The following is a 22925-nucleotide window of genomic DNA, read 5'->3' as shown; positions in this document are numbered from 1 at the left end:
CCTTGCAGACATCTGAAGCATAAAGCCAGCAAACCCATCTTATATGCCTCCACCCCCACCACTCCTGGAGCAAGATGTGAGACAGGCATGGCTACATCTCACAAATTGTCAGCTTGTGTATGATCTTTTCGGCATCACAGCTAGCTGGCATAATTAAACCAACCAGTGGGATTTTCCAAAATACAGAAGGCTAGTGGTGGTCCAAATATGCTCTCCTCTTTTGGCTCCATATGCCAAGTGTGTCTTAAATTTGTGAAGGCCCCAAAAATGTCAGAAGCGGACAATCATCTGGCAACACTCCTATAGCCATCCCTATTTGCTGGAGATTATATGCAGGAAAATGCTGCTTGCAGATTTGTCCAGCTGCACGCAAACACCAGGGTCTGAAAACATTTTCTAGATGGATGGTGTATTGCGATCAGTGGAACTGGAGTCAGAGCCCATGTTCCCTGGAGGGACTATTCAGGACGAAACAGGAAATGTGGGGAGTTAGGCTGGGTGGGAGCAGCTCAGCCACATGGACAGAGGGGTGCATAGGGTTTAATAAAGTTCCACTTGTTCAATTTAACCTTCACTCTTCGCAAAGGAAACACTTAGATGCTGCCAGTAGCTTTCCAAATGAGTCCTTTCCCATGGAATATGGTGCTATCAATTAGCTATACAGTGCCATTAATTACCAGCTGTCCTCTGATGGCTGCTGAAAGTTCTGCTGCTCCAAGCTTGAGGTCACTGCTATGTCCATTCCTGCTAGAAGCTGCTTTTACTTCAAACAGTGAGTTATTCCTGTTCCACAGTGCAGCAGTCACTTGTTTGGCTGAGTATCAGAAGCAGCTGTTTACAGAACAATTTAATTTGCAGCCACCTCCTGATTTTGCTTTGGTTCTCCTGAAGTGCTTAAACTGTAATGAAGATAATGGTGGATAGCTGCCATGTAAAGGTTTGCAACATGCAAAAGCAGATTTAATCGATGGAAGCCAGGATGTATTTTTCATTTTCCATCAAGATAAATGTACCTTCTGTGATGCTGGCAGGCCAGATGCCAGCTCTTGGCCAGGCTGCAGGCATTAGCTAAGAACTGAAACTCATAACTGGAGATTAGACCAATTCACCTGTATGTTAGTTTTGCTCAAAATAGGAATTAGTCTTGTAATAATGTAGGTAATGCTCAATTTTTGCCAGGGCTGAGCCTTGGCATCTCTAGACTTGGCAGTTCATAGACCCATCACCTCTAGGCTTGCTGTGTCAGTTATGAAACTAAAAATATCGGTTGAGTCCCTGCACCTCTTTCATTACAAGTCACTGAATGTTTAGTCTATGAAATGCTTGCATGTTACTACATGCATTAATCTCACTTTCAGTGTCCCTATTCCATGTTATAAAGAATATATGTAAGTTTTTCTTTAGAACTTTGAAAATGATTGCATTGAACTTGTGAACTCAGGCACAAGAATTGTTCCATTCTCTCCAGGAGGACTATAAAGACAGATGGGTCATCAAGGAACATTGCAATTCAAATGATTGGTTAATGTCCCTATTGCACCTGGGAAATCCTATGTTCAAGGTAGCTGGTCTTGGAAGCTCAATGAAGGAAATAAAACTAAGCCACAGGAAAATTTTCCATCTTTTTGGCTGTTTAAACTCTGACAGGGCCAGAGACTCTAACCTGAAGCCAGAGATCCCCAGGGGCTGCCTCCTGGGTCCACCATGAAAGACAGTTTGAATTGACAGACCACTACAACTCTGTCACTCTTAGGATTTAGATACTAGCTCATTTGTGTATATGTTTGATTGCTTTAACCTGTAAATAACATTTCTTTTTCCTAGTTTATAAACGTTTAGAGATTTTGTTAAAGGACTGACTACAAGCTTTGTAAGATCAAAAATACCAGTTGATATGGGATAAGTGACTGGTCTCTTGGGACAGGAAGCAACCTGAATGAGGTGTGATTTTTGGTATAAGTGACTATTTATCACTAAGGGTATGTCTACACTATGGAATAAGGTCGAATTTATAGGAGTCGTTTTTTTAGAAATCGGTTTTATATATTTGAGTGTGTGTGTCCCCACAGAAAATGCTCTAAGTGCATTAAGTGCATTAACTCGGCGGAGTGCTTCCACAGTACCGAGGCTAGAGTCGACTTCCGGAGCGTTGCACTGTGGGTAGCTATCCCACAGTTCCCGCAGTCTCCGCTGCCCACTGGAATTCTGGGTTGAGATCCCAATGCCTGATGTGGCTAAAACATTGTCGCGGGTGGTTCTGGGTACATATCGTCAGGCTCCCCTTCCCTCCCTCCGTGAAAGCAAGGGCAGACAATCGTTTCATGCCTTTTTTCCTGAGTTACCTGTGCAGACGCCATACCACGGCAAGCATGGAGCCTGCTCAGGTAACCGTCACCATATGTCTCCTGGCTGCTGGCAGACGCGGTATGGCATTGCTACACAGTAGCAGCAACCCATTGCCTTCTGGCAGCAGACGGTGCAATACGACTGGTAGCTGTCCTTGTCGTGTCCGAGGTGCTCCTGGCCACGTCGGCTGAGAGCGCCTGGGCAGACATGGGCGCAGGGACTAATTTTGGAGTGACTTGACCAGGTCATTCTCTTTAGTCCTGCAGTCAGTCCTATTGAACCGTCTTATGGTGAGCAGGCAGGCGATACGGATTGCTAGCAGTCGTACTGTACCATCTTCTGCCGAGCAGCCATGAGATGTGGATGGCATGCAGTCCTTCTGCACCGTCTGCTGCCAGCCAAAGATGTAAAAGATAGATGGAGTGGATCAAAACAAGAAATAGACCAGATTTGTTTTGTACTCATTTACTTCCCCCCCTCCCCTGTCTAGGGGACTCATTCCTCTAGGTCACACTGCAGTCACTCACAGAGAAGGTGCAGCGAGGTAAATCTAGCCATGTATCAATCAGAGGCCAGGCTAACCTCTTTGTTCCAATAAGAACAATAACTTAGGTGCACCATTTCTTATTGGAACCCTCCGTGAAGTCCTGCCTGAAATACTCCTTGATGTAAAGCCATCCCCTTTGTTGATTTTAGCTCCCTGAAGCCAACCCTGTAAGCCGTGTCCTCAGTCGCCCCTCCCTGCGTCAGAGCAACAGCAAACAATCGTGCATCTGAGTTGAGAGTGCTGTCCAGAGCAGTCACAATGGAGCACTCTGATGGGGCTAAAACATTGTCGCAGGTGGTTCTGGGTACATATTGTCAGGCCCCAGTTCCCTCCCTCCCTCCGTGAAAGCAAGGGCAGACAATCGTTTCGTGCCTTTTTTCCTGAGTTACCTGTGCAGATGCCATACCACGGCAAGCATGGAGCCATCTCAGGTAACCGTCACCATATGTCTCCTGGGCGCTGGCAGACGCGGTACGGCTTTGCTACACAGTAGCAGCAACCCCTTGCCTTGTGGCAGCAGACAGTACAGTACGACTGGTAGCCGTCCTCGTCGTGTCCGAGGTGCTCCTGGCCACGTCGGCTGGGAGCACCTGGGCAGACATGGGCGCAGGGACTAAATTTGGAGTGACTTGACCAGGTCATTCTCTTTAGTCCTGCAGTCAGTCCTATTGAACTGTCTTATGGTGAGCAGGCAGGCGATACGGATTGCTAGCAGTCGTATTGTACCATCTTCTGCCGGGCAGGCAAGAGATGAGGATGGCTAGCAGTCCTACTGCACCATCTTCTGCTGAGCAGCCATGAGATGTGGATGGCATGCAGTCCTTCTGCACTGTCTGCTGCCAGCCAAAGATGTAAAAGATAGATGGAGTGGGTAAAAACAAGAAATAGACCAGATTTGTTTTGTACTCATTTGCCTCCTCCCCTGTCTAGGGGACTCATTCCTCTAGGTCACACTGCAGTCACTCACAGAGAAGGTGCAGCGAGGTAAATCTAGCCATGTATCAATCAGAGGCCAGGCTAACCTCCTTGTTCCAATAAGAACAATAACTTAGGTGCACCATTTCTTATTGGAACCCTCCGTGAAGTCCTGCCTGAAATACTCCTTGATGTAAAGCCACCCCCTTTGTTGATTTTAGCTCCCTGAAGCCAACCCTGTAAGCTGTGTCGTCAGTCGCCCCTCCCTCTGTCAGAGCAACGGCAGACAATTGTTCCGCGCCTTTTTTCTGTGCGGACGCCATACCAAGGCAAGCATGGAGGCCACTCAGCTCACTTTGGCAATTAGGAGCACATTAAACACCACACGCATTATCCAGCAGTATATGCAGCACCAGAACATGGCAAAGCGATACTGGGCGAGGAGGCGACGTCAGTGTGGTCACGTGAGTGATCAGGACATGGACACAGATTTCTCTGAAAGCATGGGCCCTGCCAATGCATGCATCATGGTGCTAATGGGGCAGGTTCATGCTGTGGAAAGCCGATTCTGGGCTCGGGAAACAAGCACAGACTGGTGGGACTGCATAGTGTTGCAGGTCTGGGACGCTTCCCAGTGGCTGCAAAACTTTCGCATGCGTAAGGGCACTTTCATGGAACTTTGTGACTTGCTTTCCCCTGCCCTGAGGCGCATGAATACCAAGATGAGAGCAGCCCTCACAGTTGAGAACCGAGTGGCAATAGCCCTGTGGAAGCTTGCAACGCCAGACAGCTACCGGTTAGTTGGGAATCAATTTGGAGTGGGCAAATCTACTGTGGGGGCTGCTGTGATGCAAGTAGCCCGCGCAATCCAAGATCTGCTGATATCAAGGGTAGTGACCCTGGGAAATGTGCAGGTCATAGTGGATGGCTTTGCTGCAATGGGATTCCCTAACTGTGGTGGGGCTATAGATGGAACCCATATCCCTATCTTGGCACCGGAGCACCAAGCCGCCAAGTACATAAACCGCAAGGGGTACTTTTCAATAGTGCTGCAAGCTCTGGTGGATCACAAGGGACGTTTCACCAACATCAACGTGGGATGGCCGGGAAAGATACATGACGCTCGCATCTTCAGGAACTCTGGTCTGTTTCAAAAGCTGCAGTAAGGGACTTTATTCCCAGACCAGAAAATAACTGTTGGGGATGTTGAAATGCCTATATGTATCCTTGGGGACCCAGCCTACCCCTTAATGCCATGGCTCATGAAGCCGTACACAGGCAGCCTGGACAGTAGTCAGGAGCTGTTCAGGGTTTCTTCAGGTATGTTGGCAACAAGAAGAAAGCCAAGGAATGTGTGGGCCCCTTACTGAATGAGGGAGGCAAACTAGTGACAGAGGATGTGGAAAAAGCTAATGTACTCAATGCTTTTTTTGCCTCTGTTTTCACTAACAAGGTCAGCTCCCAGACTGCTACGCTGGGCATCACAAAATGGGGAAGAGATGGACAGCCCTCTGTGGAGATAGAGGTGGTTAGGGACTATTTAGAAAAGCTGGACGTGCACAAGTCCATGGGGCCGGACGAGTTGCATCCGAGAGTGCTGAAGGAACTGGCGGCTGTGATTGCAGAGCCATTGGCCATTATCTTTGAAAACTCGTGGCGAACCGGGGAAGTCCCGGATGACTGGAAAAAGGCTAATGTAGTACCAATCTTTAAAAAAGGGAAGAAGGAGGATCCTGGGAACTACAGGCCAGTCAGCCTCACTTCAGTCCCTGGAAAAATCATGGAGCAGGTCCTCAAAGAATCAATCCTGAAGCACTTGCATGAGAGGAAAGTGATCAGGAACAGCCAGCATGGATTCACCAAGGGAAGGTCATGCCTGACTAATCTAATCGCCTTCTATGATGAGATTACTGGTTCTGTGGATGAAGGGAAAGCAGTGGATGTATTGTTTCTTGACTTTAGCAAAGCTTTTGACACGGTCTCCCACAGTATTCTTGTCAGCAAGTTAAGGAAGTATGGGCTGGATGAATGCACTATAAGGTGGGTAGAAAGCTGGCTAGATTGTCGGGCTCAACGGGTAGTGATCAATGGCTCCATGTCTAGTTGGCAGCCGGTATCAAGTGGAGTGCCCCAAGGGTCGGTCCTGGGGCCGGTTTTGTTCAATATCTTCATAAATGATCTGGAGGATGGTGTGGATTGCACTCTCAGCAAATTTGCGGATGATACTAAACTGGGAGGAGTGGTAGATACGCTGGAGGGGAGGGATAGGATACAGAAGGACCTAGACAAATTGGAGGATTGGGCCAAAAGAAATCTGATGAGGTTCAATAAGGATAAGTGCAGGGTCCTGCACTTAGGACGGAAGAACCCAATGCACAGCTACAGACTAGGGACCGAATGGCTAGGCAGCAGTTCTGCGGAAAAGGACCTAGGGGTGACAGTGGACGAGAAGCTGGATATGAGTCAGCAGTGTGCCCTTGTTGCCAAGAAGGCCAATGGCATTTTGGGATGTATAAGTAGGGGCATAGCGAGCAGATCGAGGGACGTGATCGTTCCCCTCTATTCGACATTGGTGAGGCCTCATCTGGAGTACTGTGTCCAGTTTTGGGCCCCACACTTCAAGAAGGATGTGGATAAATTGGAGAGAGTCCAGCGAAGGGCAACAAAAATGATTAGGGGGCTGGAACACATGAGTTATGAGGAGAGGCTGAGGGAGCTGGGATTGTTTAGCCTGCAGAAGAGAAGAATGAGGTGGGATTTGATAGCTGCTTTCAACTACCTGAAAGGGGGTTCCAAAGAGGATGGCTCTAGACTGTTCTCAATGGTAGCAGATGACAGAACGAGGAGTAATGGTCTCAAGCTGCAGTGGGGGAGGTTTAGATTGGATATTAGGAAAAACTTTTTCACTAAGAGGGTGGTGAAACACTGGAATGCGTTACCTAGGGAGGTGGTAGAATCTCCTTCCTTAGAGGTTTTTAAGGTCAGGCTTGACAAAGCCCTGGCTGGGATGATTTAACTGGGAATTGGTCCTGCTTTGAGCAGGGGGTTGGACTAGATGACCTTCTGGGGTCCCTTCCAACCCTTATATTCTATGATTCTATGATTCTATGAACTACAGGCTGAGCAAGTGCAGAATGGTGGTAGAATGTGCATTTGGACGTTTAAAGGTGCGCTGGTGCAGTTTACTGACTTGCTTAGACCTCAGTGAAACCAATATTCCCACTGTTATTACTGCTTGCTGTGTGCTCCACAATATCTGTGAGAGTAAGGGGGAGACGTTTATGGCGGGGTGGGAGGTTGAGGCAAATCGCCTGGCTGCTGGTTACACGCAGCCAGACACCAGGGCAGTTAGAAGAGCACAGGAGGGCGCGGTACGCATCAGAGAAGCTTTGAAAACCAGTTTCATGACTGGCCAGGCTACGGTGTGAAAGTTCTGTTTGTTTCTCCTTGATGAAACCCCCCGCCCCTTGGTTCACTCTACTTCCCTGTAAGCTAACCACCCGCCCCTCCTCCCTTCAATCACCGCTTGCAGAGGCAATAAAGTCATTGTTGCTTCACATTCATGCATTCTTTATTCATTCATCACACAAATAGGGGGATGACTACCAAGGTAGCCCAGTAGGGGTGGTGGAGGAGGGAAGGAAAATGCCACACAGCACTTTAAAAGTTTACAACTTTAAAATTTATTGAATGCCAGCCTTCTTTTTTTGGGGCAATCCTCTGTGGCGGAGTGGCTGGTTGGCCAGTGGCCCCCCCACCGCGTTCTTGGCCGTCTGGGTGTGGAGGCTATGGAACTTGGGGAGGAGGGTGGTTGGTTACACAGGGGCTGTAGTGGCAGTCTATGCTCCAGCTGCCTTTGCTGCAACTCAACCATATACTGGAGCATACTGGTTTGGTCCTGCAGCAGCCTCAGCACTGAATCCTGCCTCCTCTCATCATGCTGCCGCCACATTTGAGCTTCAGCCCTGTCTTCAGCCCACCACTTACTCTTTTCAGCCCGCCACTTACTCTCTTCAGCCCGCCACCTCTCCTCCTGGTCATTTTGTGCTTTCCTACACTCTGACATTATTTGCCTCCACGCATTCGTCTGTGCTCTGTCAGTGCGGGAGGACAGCATGAGCTCGGAGAACATTTCATCTCGAGTGCGTTTTTTTTTTCTTTCTAAGCTTCACTAGCCTCTGGGAAGGAGAAGATCCTGTGATCATTGAAACACATGCAGCTGGTGGAGAAAAAAAAAGGGACAGCGGTATTTAAAAAGACACATTTTATAAAACAGTGGCTACACTCTTTCAGGGTAAACCTTGCTGTTAACATTACATACATAGCACATGTGCTTTCATTACAAGGTCGCATTTTGCCTCCCCCCACCACGTGGCTACCCCCTCAACCTACCCCCCTCCCTGTAGCTAACAGCGTGGAACATTTCTGTTTAGCCACAGGCAAACAGCCCAGCAGGAATGGGCTCCTCTGAGTGTCCCCTGAAGGAAAGCACTCTATTTCAACCAGGTGACCATGAATTATATCTCACTCTCCTGAGGATAACACAGAGAGATAAAGAACGGATGTTGTTTGAACGCCAGCAAACATACACTGGAATGCTTTGTTGTACAATGATTCCCGAGTACGTGTTACTGGCCTGGAGTGGTAAAGTGTCCTACCATGAAGGACGCAATAAGGCTGCCCTCCCCAGAAACCTTTTGCAAAGGCTTTGGGAGTACATCCAGGAGAGCCGCGAATGCCAGGGCAAAGTAATCCTTTGACATGCTTGCTTTTAAACCATGTATAGTATTTTAAAAGGTACACTCACCGGAGGTCCCTTCTCCGCCTGCTGGGTCCAGGAGGCAGCCTTGGGTGGGTTCGGGGGACACTGGCTCCAGGTCCAGGGTGAGAAACAGTTCTTGGCTGTCGGGAAAACCGGTTTCTCCGCTTGCTTTCTGTGAGCTATCTACAACCTCATCATCATCATCATCTTCTTCATCCCCAAAACCTGCTTCCGTATTGCCTCCATCTCCATTGAAGGAGTCAAACAACACGGCTGGGGTTGTGGTGGCTGAACCCCCTAAAATGGCATGCAGCTCATCATAGAAGTGGCATGTTTGGGGCTCTGACCCGGAACGGCCGTTCGCCTCTCTGGTTTTCTGCTAGGCTTGCCTCAGCTCCTTCAGTTTCACGCGGCACTGCTTCGGGTCCCTGTTATGGCCTCTGTCCTTCATGCCCTGGGAGATTTTCACAAAGGTTTTGGCATTTCGAAAACTGGAACGGAGTTCTGATAGCACGGATTCCTCTCCCCATACAGCGATCAGATCCCGTACCTCCCGTTCGGTCCATGCTGGAGCTCTTTTGCGATTCTGGGACTCCATCATGGTCACCTCTGCTGATGAGCTCTGCATGGTCACCTGCAGCTTGCCACACTGGCCAAACAGGAAATGAGATTCAAAAGTTCGTGGTTCTTTTCCTGTCTACCTGGCCAGTGCATCTGAGTTGAGAGTGCTGTCCAGAGCGGTCAGAATGGAGCGCTCTGGGATAGCTCCTGGAGGCCAATACCGTCGAATTGTGTCCACAGTACCCCAAATTCGAGCCGGCAAGGCCGATTTAAGTGCTAATCCACTTGTCAGGGGTGGAGTAAGGAAATCGATTTTAAGAGCCCTTTAAGTCGAAATAAAGGGCTTCATCGTGTGGACGGGTGCAGGTTTACATCGATTTAATGCTGCTAAATTCGACCTGAAGTCCTAGTGTAGACCAGGGCTAAGTCCCATTTGTCTGGTTGGCAAGATTGATTGCAGAGGCTAAGGGGACTGTTTGACACTCCATGGTAAGACTTAAAGTGATCCTGGGGTTCGCATTTGTTACTAGGATTGCCAGGTGTCCGATTTTCAAATGGAACACCTGGTTGAAAAGGGACCCTGGCAGTTCTGGTCAACACTGCTGACTGGGCTGTTAAAAGTCTGGTTGGCAGTACAGTGGGGCTGGCAGGTTCTCTGCTGGGTTCCACACGGCTCCTAGGAAGTGGCCAGCATGTCTGGCTCCTATGCAGAGGACTGGCCAGCGAGGCTCCATGCTCTGCCCCCGCCCACACCTGCTCTGCAGGTCCCAAACCCGCTTCTGCACCCCAACTCCCTACCCCAGTCCTGAGCCCCCTCCTGCACCCAAACTCTCTCCCAGAGCCCATATCCCCTCTTGCACCCCAACACCCTGTTCAGCCCAGAGCCTCCTTCTGCACCCTGATCACCTAATTTCTAGTCCCACCCTGGAGCCTGTACCCCAGCCCAGAGCCTGTACCCCTCCCACACACCCCAACTCTGTCTCAGCCCAGAGCCCCCTCCCACACTCCAAACCCCTTGGCTCATCCCGGAGCCCCCTCCTGTATCCCAAACCCCTCATCCCCAGCCACACCCCAGAGCCCATACCCCCAGCAAGAGCCCTCACCCCCTCCTGCACCCCAACCCCCTTCCTCAGCCCAGTGAAATTGAGCGAGGGTGAGAGTGAGAGAGCATGCACAATGGAGGGAGCGGGATGGAGTGACAGGGGTAGGGCCTCAGAGAAGGGGCAGGGCAAGGGTGTTCAATTTTCTGCAATTAGTAAGTTGGAATGCCTATTAAGAAGCCTATACAGCTTCAGCCTTCCTGTATCTGAGCTCAGTTAGCACAGAAATCAATGACTTTCAGCCAAATCCATCTTGGGGGAACCCTGAGCCAGATGCCCTGGACTTCCCCCTCCTCAAGTCCCCCACCACAGACTGCCCTGGAACCCACTGCCTGGCCTCCAACCTGCCCATTGTTCCTCCTCTGGGCTTTGCCTGCTTCCTGGGCAAAGTGTCACCTGGTTCCATACCACTCCAGGGTCTCAGGTTACAAGGGCATCAGCTATCGCCTACATGCAAGCAGCTGGGCAGCCTCACCTAACCCAGGGGCCTCAGCAAAAGTAACACACCCAACTTCCACCACCTAGGCATTGGTGCAGTACACAGGGAAACTGAGGCACACAGTATTAATACAGGACAGTAAGACTCACATGCAACATAACAAGGGGAAAAACCCTACTTTGTCACACCAGGTACCCATGCAGAGCTGTAAGAAGTTTTCCCCTTATTCTCCTGAATGGTGTATAGACCAATCACAAGCAAGCCCTGCTTTTAAAAGAAAATGACAATTTGGGAACTGAACTGAAGCTTCATGAGCTCCAAACACTCCAGAGTGATGAGGAAACAAAGGCAGGGAAATCCATGTAGGGTACTCTAAATAAGAGTAATTGTGTTTAGAAACCTTTGCAAAGGTTTGTGTGGGACTGTAGAGAACTTCTTTAGAAGGCAGTTAGGAGGAATGCAATCTTTGGGAGATAATAGAATCAAAGGAATTTTTGGGACAATGTGTGTGAAGTGAATTTCCTAGGGAATACTTGGAGGAGAATGCAGATGACCCATCTCAAATCCACCCTTTTGAAGATGCATTGTGAACAGAGACCTATTGTCTGGCTGATTACCTACAGAAGGTCTCTTTAAAAGGGAAACTGGATAAATGAATGACTCTTACTCAGGAGTGTTCTTGTTCAGAGCCAAAGGTGTGATTGACTGGAAACCACCTGAAAACCCTTGGTGGGAGTTGAAGGACTGCTCCTGCCAGAGGCCATGTTGCAATTGGGGCAATCTATGGTAAGATTATTAGCATGTGTAAATTTTTTGGTTTTAATACATGTTCTCTGTCATGCTTTTACCTTAAAGAATAAATGTGCTTGTTAGAAAGAATTGTGTGGTAACTTATAATTGTGGCAATTACACTGTCCTGTGTCTGAGGAGAGATGCAAAGCAGGCCTACTTAGGCCAACAGTCTTTTGCTGGGAATGGGACAGTGAAGGCAGGGAACAGTTCAGCCTAGAAATATCCTGGTCAGGAGGGAGAGAGACATGGGTCTCCACCCTAAAGAGGCAATGGCTGGGAAGCCAGAAGCCTGAGAGCCGTTGCTGGAGCACTGAGTGGAAATACAAGTGAAATTGCCTTGAACTGTGACAGCCAGATCAAATGAACTGACATGGGCAGGTGTGGGAGAGAGAGGTGTGTCTTAATTTGCCCTATGCATGCAGACAACATATGCTGTGGCATTCAGTCACACTCCATTCACATACTTGAGTATTCTGAATGCAGATATGGTGGCTATGGTCAATTATTGTTGTTGGTGGCACCTGATACCAAGTGGAAGTAAGACTGTCGAGTGTCTTCCACTTACATCATGCACAAGTGGGCAGAGAGCCGAATGTAGTTCAGTGGTCAGTGTCTAACGCACGATTCACACCCAGTTTATCTCGGTATCATGTTGGATAGAACTCACATATTGTGACCATTTTACAAAGACGGTGACTAAGGTCAAAATGTGCACCAACCTGCTTGGAAAACTGGCTGGAATGACATGGGGCACCAATGCCCAAACATTATGCACTTCAGTCTTGGCACTCTGCCACTGTGTAACAGAGTACTGAGCTCCAATATGAGCTTGCTCACACAAGGATGATCGACATACAACTTCATTCCACCATGTCTATTATTTCAAGCGCACTTCAACCTATTCCCTGCCGTGGTTACCGGTTCTCTGCAATATTGCTCCATCCAGTGTTTGCAGAGAAGAAAGCGTAGCAAAGCTCGTGACAAAATTGTGCAATATGCCATATCTACCATTAACTAAAGACTTGTTTAATCCACCATATGGTCATCTGCCCTCACAGTGCCCATTATGAATAGTTTACCGGGTGAGGGATCTATGGTAGAGGACACATGGCTAGCTTCATGGTCTGCAGAGAAACAGAGACAAGACCCCACTCAATGTCAGTCTGGGTTGGATTTATCATGAATAGGACCCTACCAAATTCATGCTCATGAAAAACGCATCATAGACCGTGAAATCTGGTCTCCCCCTGTGAAATCTGATCTTTTGTGTTCTTTTTCCCTATACTGTACAGATTTCACAGGGGAGACCACATTTCTCAAATTGGGGGTCCTCACCCAAAAGGGAGTTGTGGGGGGGGGGGGGTCACAAGGTTATTTTAGGGGATTGCGGTATTGCCACCCTCACTTCTGCACATCCTTCAGAGCTAGGTGGCCAGAACATGGCGGCTGTTGACCAGGCACCCAGCTCTGAAGGCAGTATCGCCATTAGCAGCAGCACAGAAGTAAGGGTAACAGTACCACAACCCCCCCATAGTAACCTTGCAAACCTGCCCCCCAAAAACTCCTTCTGGGTCAGAATCCCTACCATTAAAACATTGTGAAATTTCAGATTTAAATAACTGAAATCATGAAATTTATGATTTTTAAAATCGAATGACTGTGAAATTGACCAAAATGGCCCATGAATTTGGTAGGGCCCTAACCATGAAGACAATGAAATGGAGCCCTCTCGAATGGTTTCATACTGGACATGGAATCTGTGCTGCAGCAAAGCTTTGGTGATGTTTTAGAGACAGTCCCCTATGTCAGTGTGGGCAGCGACAAACCATGTGAGTTTGTCATGGTGGTCACGGATTACGTGACTTTCCGGGACCTCCAGTATTTCTGCAGCAGCTGGTGTGACTGACTCCAGGGCCACCGCACTGGCCACTGCTGGGGCTTTCTTGGAACACCTCCTGCTCCCTGGCTAGAGCACTCATGGCAGTCCCAGGCCACATGCTGACACCCCTCCTTCCCCACCAGAGCACCTGCGGAGGTCCGGGGTCGCCCCCTGCCCTGGAGCACCCCAGATTTAGTCAGAGGTATATAGTACAAGTCATGGACAGATCACAGGCTGTGAATTTTTGTTCATTGCCCGTGACCTGTCCATGACTTTTACTAAAAATATCCATGACTGAAACGTTGCCATAACCATGACACACATTGTTGAGGACTGCAAAATGTCTCAGCTTCCTGGACGTCTTTGTGCCTTGAACACTGTTGATAATAACACTGTGGTGTTAGAGAGCTTATTCCTTCACCCACTTACTTCCCTGGTCCTTCTCGCGTGAACAGAGAGCAACAATACCCGAAGTCCAAAGGTGCAAACAATTCAATGTTTATTGGGGTGAACTTCCAGCAAGCATGATTCCAGTTTCCTTCCTTAGTGTCCCTCTTCCCAGCTCTGACCCCACAGAGCCTTATACCTCTGTCCCTGTTTCCATTCCTGCCCTTAGCCAAACATGATTCCAATTTCCTTACCCCATTCCCTGTTCCTATTTCCCCCTTTAGCAAAACATGATTCCAATTTCCCCACCCCCATTCCCTGTTCCCATCTCCCCCATCCACACACCCACCCCCTCACTTCCTGATTGACTGCAGACTATATAGTAAAACTTGAGTTCTGCTTAGCTATACCTTAACCAATCATTTTCCTGAAATTTAACTAACCAATCCTAACATGATTATGTAACCAATTATATCCCACCACCTTAATTAGTTTACACCCAGCAAAATTAATTATACAGCAGACAGGAACAATCACAGAACCAGACAGAGATTATACAGACAAACAATAGCAAAGTGGGAACTATAATGACAAAACAATACAGAAGTGAGGATTTCACATCCCAGCTATTGATAAGTGAGTTCTTACCAGACAGGATGCTATCAAACTAAGTTTCCTTTTACATTTTCTAGGCACTTCCCTTTCTCTGGAGGTGATAGGCACTATCAGGGCAGGATTGTATTCCTAACAGCCCAATAGCACCTTCTTTCAATGTGACTAGTTTGGAATGTGAGGATGTGACCGGTTGCTTCCCAGTTTATGGCTGCCTGTTGCTTAGCCAAAGGCCTTAGCCTAAGAACAGGGCCTCAGACTATCATAGTAAGAGAAGGCCCTTACACTGGCAGACAGTGATTTTCTTTTATCTCTCTCTAACTAGCCAAGTGATAAGAGTACACCTAAATTCTTAGCATATAGGCCTTTACAGACAGACCTGAATATCTATATCCTAACATGTGGCTTGGCTTGACTGGATTGCATACGCTAAATAATAATATTTGCCCCACAAACAACAGAGGAACAGGGATTCAATTGCGACTCACGTGTGTCTAAGAGTCATAATGCCTCTTGGAGCTACCCTAAGATGCTGCAGCTTAGCCTTGCTTTGCTCAGGTCTGTGCCTAAAGTCTTACTAGACATAGCAGGTGTATTAACTTATCCCACTCTTGTTAATTAGCTTGAATTTGAATCAGGACCATTTATATACTAGATAAAAAAAATTACAGATTGCACTAACTATGACCCTAATTACATCTCAGCATATGGTATAAGGAAATAAATAGTGTTAATGTGTCCCAATGCTGTGCTGTATGAAACTATAGCTTAACCCTCAGAGTGTAAGTAAGTTGATAGTGGCAATGGAGATTAGAACTGCCTCCTATGCTGATATTTTTGTTTCAGGGAAATTGAGACTATGTTGAAAGGTTTTAGTGGCTTTTCTATTTCACACACTTCTGCTTGTTCCCTCATTTACCTTAGATGAATAATACCGTTTGTCTGCCAATGGGCTTGCATTGGTGTAGCTGAAAACAGACTCTTGCCCATGCTGATTTTGGAAGGACAATGCCGCTATTACAGATTGGCAAACCTACTTTCACAAATCACCTGCATCATGTGCCTAATCACCTATACTGTGTCCTCGGTATTTACAGCGCCAGATACACTGAGTGCTCATTAAAGAAGAATGAAGTACAAGCTGTATGAAAATGGCAACTGAAAAGAAAACCCGTTTTAGACCAGACTGGGAAAGCAACAGTGGAGGGGCAAGCTGGAGGCTTCTCCCAACCAGTGCTGAATGTGTATTGAAAGAGGTGCCAGCGAGGGCTCAGCCTCAGCAAGCCCTGGCACAAATTAAGCCCCGTCAGAGACATGGCACCAACCAATTAAAAAGTCAAAAACAAAGATATAAAATATTCATGGGAATCGAGTGAAATATAAGATGAACCAATGAACTGAGCTTTCATTATGGTCCAGTTTACCAGTCATTAGACCTTGTCTTTCATTTCATTTCAATATTGCCTGAAGAAGAGTTCTGTGTAGCTTGAAAGCTTGTCTTTACCAAACAGAAATTGGTCCAGTAAAGGATATTACCCCACCCACCTTGTCTAGCTCCGTACAACCACTTTTAGGCATGATGTTAGGACCTCAAACTGGAGGAGCTGTATACTTCCAAGCCCTAAATATACACTTATATTTCACTAAAGAAATCTTAGGTTATAGTCACACTATTGTTCATCCTTGAACAACACATACTGGTTGCTTCTGCAAGTCCCCACAACGAGAATGAGGAGATGGCCCTGCGCCCCTCCTCACTAGCCCACAAACTAAAGCCAGTGGTGCTGAAACACTTTTTACAGTGGGGGTGCTGAAAGCCAGTAGTCCCCATACTTCTTACCTCGAACCACTCCTTACCCCTACCCTGCCAGAGCTGTGGCCAGGAGCAGGGCTGGGGTTCCGGGAGGGAGGGCGTGGACAGGGGTAAGGAGGAAGAGGCTGGGACCACAGATGTGGGTAGGAACAGAGCCCTGGGTGTGGGACCAGGAGCAGCCAGGACCCCGGGCCCAGGGCTGGGAGCTGGGTCCTAGGGTTGCCAACTTTCTATTTGCAGAAAATCGAACACCCTTGCCGTGCCCCCTGCCCTGAGGCCCTGCCCCGAGGCCCCACCCCCACTCACTCCATCCCCCTCCCTCACTTGCTCTTCCCCACCCTCACTCATTTTCACCAGACTGGGGCAGAGGGTTGGGGTGCAGGAGGAAGTACAGGCTCTGGGCTGGGGTAGCGCACTCCAGGGATGAGGGTTTTGGGGTGGAGTAGGAGGCTTGGGGTTGGGGCCAAGGGGTTCAGAGTGCAGGAGGGGGCTCAGGGCTGGGTCAGTGAGTTGAGGTGCAGGAGGGGGTTTGGGGTGTGGGCTCTGGGTGGCACTGACCTCAGGCAGCCCCATTTTCCGGGGACAGAGGAAGTCCACGCGGTTCCCAGGAAATGGCTGGCATGTCCCTCTGACTCCTAGGTAGAGGGGTGGCCAGGAGGGTCCATGCGCTGCCCCCACCCGTAGGTGCCACCCCTGCAGTTCCCATTGGCCACAGTTCCCAATGGGAGCTGTGGAGCCAGCACTCGGAGTTAGGAATATTGACTATGTAACAGTTACAACTGTGTGTGTACTTGGGGAACACACACCAGACAGTAGGCAATCAGCCTGAGTGGGCCATTAGGCTAGACAATAGAATGGGTCTTGGAAGATGCTGATCTCTCATCTTCCTGGAGTTCCTTCCTGTGGACGTTACAAATAAACCTTGTCTCATGGTGGCTTTAACACTGCAAAGTCATGTGATAATGTCACCTGGTATGGAGTACCACCTTGGACACTGCTGGAATTTTTTGCCTGAAAAAAAAGGATTCCTGCCTTATGTAAATCCTATTTAAGGCTGGGAAGTGAGTCAATCAGGGCTCTTTTCCATTGCCACCCTGCCCAAGAAGGAAGACTGCTGAAAGCACCTGAAGAAACAAAGGAACTAAGCTGGGGAAAGGCAAGGGCTGAGTCCAGGCTAAGACAGGGATCTGTGAAGAGAAATAACTGGAACTCTAAGCTGCAGAAACCCTGCAACCTGCCTAAAACAACATTTAGGGTGAGAAATTACTATTTGTAACCTGTTTCTTTAGTGAATTAAGCTTAGGTTGCGTGTTGTTTTATTTGCTCAGTAATCTGCTTTGTTTTGTTTGCTATCCCTTATAAATTACTTAAAATTGACCTTTTGTACTTAATAAACTTAGTTTTTGTTTATTCCAAAACTCAGTTTGTGTGATTCATAATTTGGCAGGCCGGAAGGGTGGGGGAGTGGGCAGAGAGCTGTGCATCTCTGCCTCCACATTGAGGAAGGGGGCAATTTTTTTATGAGCTTGTGCTATATAGATCTCCATACAGCACAATACAATATAATTTTGGGTTTACGCTCCAAAGGCTGTGTGCACAGGAGAGCTGAGCATTCCCTAGCTGAGCCCTCCCACAGAGAGATAATCGCAGACTCTGTGTGACTCTACAGCTGGGTGTCCCCTGTCTGTGTGTGTGCTGGAAAGGAGCTTGAGAGCCTGTCACAGCAGCACAGTATAAGAGAAACTGGGGCTGGTAGGACAGGCGGGCTCAATGGGACCCCAGTACATCGGTGTCACCCCGGATGGGCGGTCCAACCCATCACAGGTACTTCCTCCTAAACGAAACAGATAGGAAAAAAGGAAATGCAAAAAAAAAACAACAAAAAAAACCCCACACCAAACACTGTTAATAACCAGATTATTCACTTCATACATTTTCCAAGAGGAGTCTGGATATTTTCAGTTAGCAGAGATGATATATTTCATTGTAAAACCCAGAGGGTTAGGAGACTAAGAACACATCCAATTCTCGAATTAGTTATCCAGATGAGCGTGGTTTGCAGATGCTAATTTGACTACTATTTTTATGCAAGTCAATCTCTCTGCCATATGGTAACGGCTGAAGATTAATTGTTATTTCTGTTTTGTTAACAAAGTAGACATGGTTGACAACAGATTATGTTGAGATTTGAGCACCAGCAAGATTGAGTCTACATAGTACACTCTTTTGCGTGGTCTTCAAGGATAATTTCACAAATGTCAAAAGAATGTAGGGGAGATACCACATTGTATATTAAAAGACCACCAACCTCCAAAGGTACAGACTTATACTGGAAATGATGAAATTAGAGATTCAAAAATAGCAATAATTTTAACTTCAAGTATCATCTGATAGAATATACCCCAGTTCAGCAAAGCACTGAACATACTCAGCTTTAAGAACAGGATTACATCAATGCCTATAGAGCACAACTCTTAAGACCGTGCTTAAATGCTTTGCTGAATTAGGTCCTTTATAATCACAGGTTTTTTGTCTAATTTTAAAGCATATTTAACTAAAAATGATACAGTAAGATGTTCTCGGTCTTAATTTTTAAAGAGATTGTTTCACTACATGTTAGGAATATACAAACTAATAACCAAGAGTTACGTTTAGACAAATCTTATTAAATTACATTTAAAAAAAACTATGTTAAGAGGCTGCAAAAATCAGGCATGAGGAAGTTAGGAAATGAGCCAGAATTAAGATTGCATGTGCAACCATAATTCATTCCCTTTGTGCATACATATTATGATACATGACATTATTATGATAGTTACATGATCCCATGCTATTTTTCCACAAGACCCTCACCTCACTCAGTGCACAGGACGGAGAGGGCTCAGGGAATGAATCGTCGTTGCATAGTGAGTGAGACTTGTTGTCTGTTGGACCCCTGCCTCATTGATTGTACAAGTTTGAAAGTATGGAGGAAATACATGAAGACCAGCTCCACCTCTTTATACCAAATAGTCATACTTCCCACACACCTTTATTTGTAAAGTGGCTAATAGAAAGTTAGTTAACTAAGTATTTTGAATTGAGAGTGGATTTGTTGCTTTCTAGAAGGGATAGGTTCAATCTGCAAATTCAGATAAAAAACTTTTCCATTTGAGGAATATTTGAATTCAGAGTTTTCATTTTGGCACATCTCCAGCTCCTAAAAATACTAAATAGTGATCATTGTTCTTGTAGAAGTATTGATTATGAGACACGCCTGCACTTAAACCACATGCAATTTTTCTGACATGTCTGCCAATGAGATGTAGGACACAGTCTGTTTGAGATGGAGGGCTTCCTACACAGTATCACAAAACACTGAACAGCAAACAGGGCCGGCTCTAGGTCCCCCCCCCTTTTTTGGGGGGGCTTTTACACGTTTGCACTTTGCAATGTTTTTTTTTCCCCGACTGCTTAAAAAAAAATGAAAACAGAGAATTTGTAGTTAGTGAAATAAAACAGTTTCCTACTAGTGTACTCATTTAAATTTTAACAAAATCACAATTACAAACAATTTCGGTTCAACTATACCCTGTAATGAAAAACATTAGTGTCTTCCGGTGTGCCCAGTTTCTCATAAATTAAAAGAATTTATATGAACTGAATTTTTCTGGTCTTTATACTTGCTTAGTCTTTTAATAATTCAGTGAAATCTAAATTTTTTGCAATGGTACTTTCAATTGAAATTAATGCAAGTCCTGACAAATGATTTTGATACATGGTGGACCTCAAATAATTTTTTAGTAATTTCAGTTTTGAGAAACTGTGCTCACCAGAAGCCACTGATACTGGTAATGTTAAAAGAATGTGTAACGCTATAGCAGTGTTTGGAGTGAGGTACTCGGGGCTATACATCCCGCCCATGGGGCCCCAGCCCAATCTCAGACCTGGCCCACTCCCATAGAGGGGACAGTAACCTACAGAGCATCTGGGGGGAGGGTCAGCTGCGGGGAGAGGGGCAGACCAGGCGTGCCCACCTAGCGCCAAGCCGCCCGGGGCAGTGGGTCCTTTACTGGCCACGGATCCTGCCTCGACCCCGGGCTCCGCTCGGCTCCTCCACCGCTTGTGACACGTGCAGCAGGGGTGGGCAGGGGGGAGGAGCCGCATCGCCCTGCTCCCCCAGCGGCAGGGGGCCAGGGCAGGGACCGCCCCCGGGCCAGGAGCCCCGCGCTGAACCCGCTGCCCCACCCCATGCAGGGGCTCATTAGTTGACTGAGTGGGGCCGGGGGGAAAAAAAGGATGGCCTGGACGCCGCCCCTGGAAATGTGCCGCCCCAACCACGTGCTCGCTTTGCTGGTGCCTAGAGCCGGTCCTGACAGCAAAACTTTTCATTGCTGATATTTATCCATTTCAACTTAAAGTATGGACCACAACATAGATAAAGGACAAAGCTGGCCTAAAACCTAGCTTTTTTTTCCTGCTAGATAAAGGATGCTTCACTTACAGAAGTAAGGTGACATCAAGGGACAAGCCAGGCTACTTACAGCTCTTTGTACCCTTGAGATACTGCTGAGACTGTATCCCAATGAAAGTACTTTGCTTGGAATCACTCGGAAGACACATGATGGCCAACAATCTGTCCAAAGCAGTTTTCTATAAAAGCCTTTTCCCCTCCACGCACATACAAATTGCCAAGTCAGAGCTACTCACTTGCATTTGTCCTACCTGCTAAGTTGACTGCCGTCACCAGCTTCTACTGTGGTCTTTGTAGGGGTCTCTCTGCTTCTGACTGGCCCTCCTTAGCTTGTCCTCAGTCAGGGCAGTTCTTGGACCCTCGCCTCTGATTAAGTCTTCAGCATCTTGCCTGTGTTTCTGAAGGAAGCATAGTGCAGGGCTGTCATCCCTTTGATGCCCTAGGCCTTTCTGCCTCCCTTTCCAGCGCTGTACTCTCCACTTTATAGCAGGCCTTGTTTCCTCTATTGGCTGCAGGGGTGCAAGTGTGCATGCCTCTGTGATTGGCAACTCTGGCAGGCTGCATGGGGTGTGAGCCTGCCTGTAGACAGGAGAGGCTGTCCTTCCCCTTCTACCTATGCTAGGTATGAAATTTGTAGACCTTGTTACAGCTGCCTTGTTCAATATCTAAATTTGCCTTAATTATTCAGGTCTTAAAAATCAGTGGAGATTTTAATGAGTTATTATTTGACATCTATGCTGCTTGAACAACAACCTTTGTAGGAGCTAAAGATTCAATGGGATAGATTATACTTAACATGATAGTTGCCTTCTAAATGAAGGGAGTTAGCACCCACCACAGCCATAACTTGGCCCAAAGGCTTTAACTTAGTGATTTTTTTTCTTTTTTAATGAGAATAGAACATTTTGTTCCAAAAACATTGTTAATAAAAGGAAGTTACTGTCACTATTCCTTGCCTAACAATTCAATGGATCTTGAAGTACAAACACCTTCCATAGGAATCCTTTATGTTTGTGTGGAGGAAATAAAGGGAAAAGGAAGAATACAGGAATTCACCCCTTCTCATCTGTCTGTTTTTCCTTTAGTAACTCTCACTAACACCAATGAATGAGATTCAGAGGAGGTGTAAGAGAGGCTGGGGTCATGGGAGAGTATTGCTTTACATCAGCTGAGCTTTGAGATTCACTTTCAGCTGTTGCATTATTGTGTCTGAAGTAGGGCTCATGAGTGGGCAAAATCATGCTCTTATTTCTGGGAGTGAAATGAATTGTGGGAAGTGAAGTGAATTTCTGGCACTGAATCAGTCTGTCCTTGAGATTTCCAGTTTAACTGTGTGCCTTCTGTTTTTTTTTGACAGAGGTGAATCATTTTGAAGATATCTACATATATATTTTAAAATATATACAATGAGGAGTCCTTGTGGCGCCTTAGAGGCTAACAAATTTATTTGGGCATAAGCTTTCATGGGCTAGAACCCACTTCATCAGATGCATGGAGTGAAAATACAGGAGCAAGTATAAATACATGAAAGGATGTGGGTTGCTTTAGCAAGTGTGAGGTCAGACTAACGAGAGAAATCAATTAACAGCAGGATACCAAGGGAGGAAAAATAACTTCTGAAGTGGTAAGAGAGTGGCCCATTACAGACAGTTGACAAGAAGGTGTGAGTAACTATAGGGAGAAATTAGTATTGGGGAAATTAAGTTTAGGTTTTGTAATGACCCAACCACTCCCAGTCTCTATTCAGGCCTAATCTGATGGTATCCAGTTTGCAAATTAATTCCAGTTCTGCAGCTTCATGTTGGAGTCTGTTTTTGAAGTTTTTTTGTTGAAGAATTGCCACTTTTAGGACTGTTGTTGAGTGACCAGAGAGATTGAAGTGTTCTCCTACTGGTTTTTGAATGTTATCATTCCTGATGTCAGATTTGTGTCAGTTTATTCTTTTGCGTAGAGACTGTCTGGTTTGGCCAATGTACATGGCAGAGGGACATTGCTGGCACATGATGGCACATATCACATTGGTAGAAGTGCAGGTGAATGAGCCCTTGATGGTGTGGCCAGTCCTCACTTACAGACAGCCCCCGCAACCTGAAGCAAATACTCATCAGCAGCTACACACCACACAACAGAAACACCAACCCAGGAACCAAACCCTGCTACAAATCCCAGTGCCAACTCTGTCCACATATCTATTTGAGGGACGCCATCATAGGACCTAACCACATCAGCTTAGGAAGGTGAAAATAGAAAATAAGAGTAAAAGAGCTTTTGAATGGTACATGCACCAGTGAATTCAAGCTCCTAGAGTAACAGCCAGTT

This window comes from Caretta caretta, chromosome 1 (genome assembly GCF_965140235.1).
Source record: "Caretta caretta isolate rCarCar2 chromosome 1, rCarCar1.hap1, whole genome shotgun sequence".
Taxonomy (NCBI): Eukaryota; Metazoa; Chordata; order Testudines; family Cheloniidae; genus Caretta; species Caretta caretta.
The sequence above is the reverse complement of the archived record's forward strand: the minus strand, read 5'-3'. Positions refer to the sequence as shown.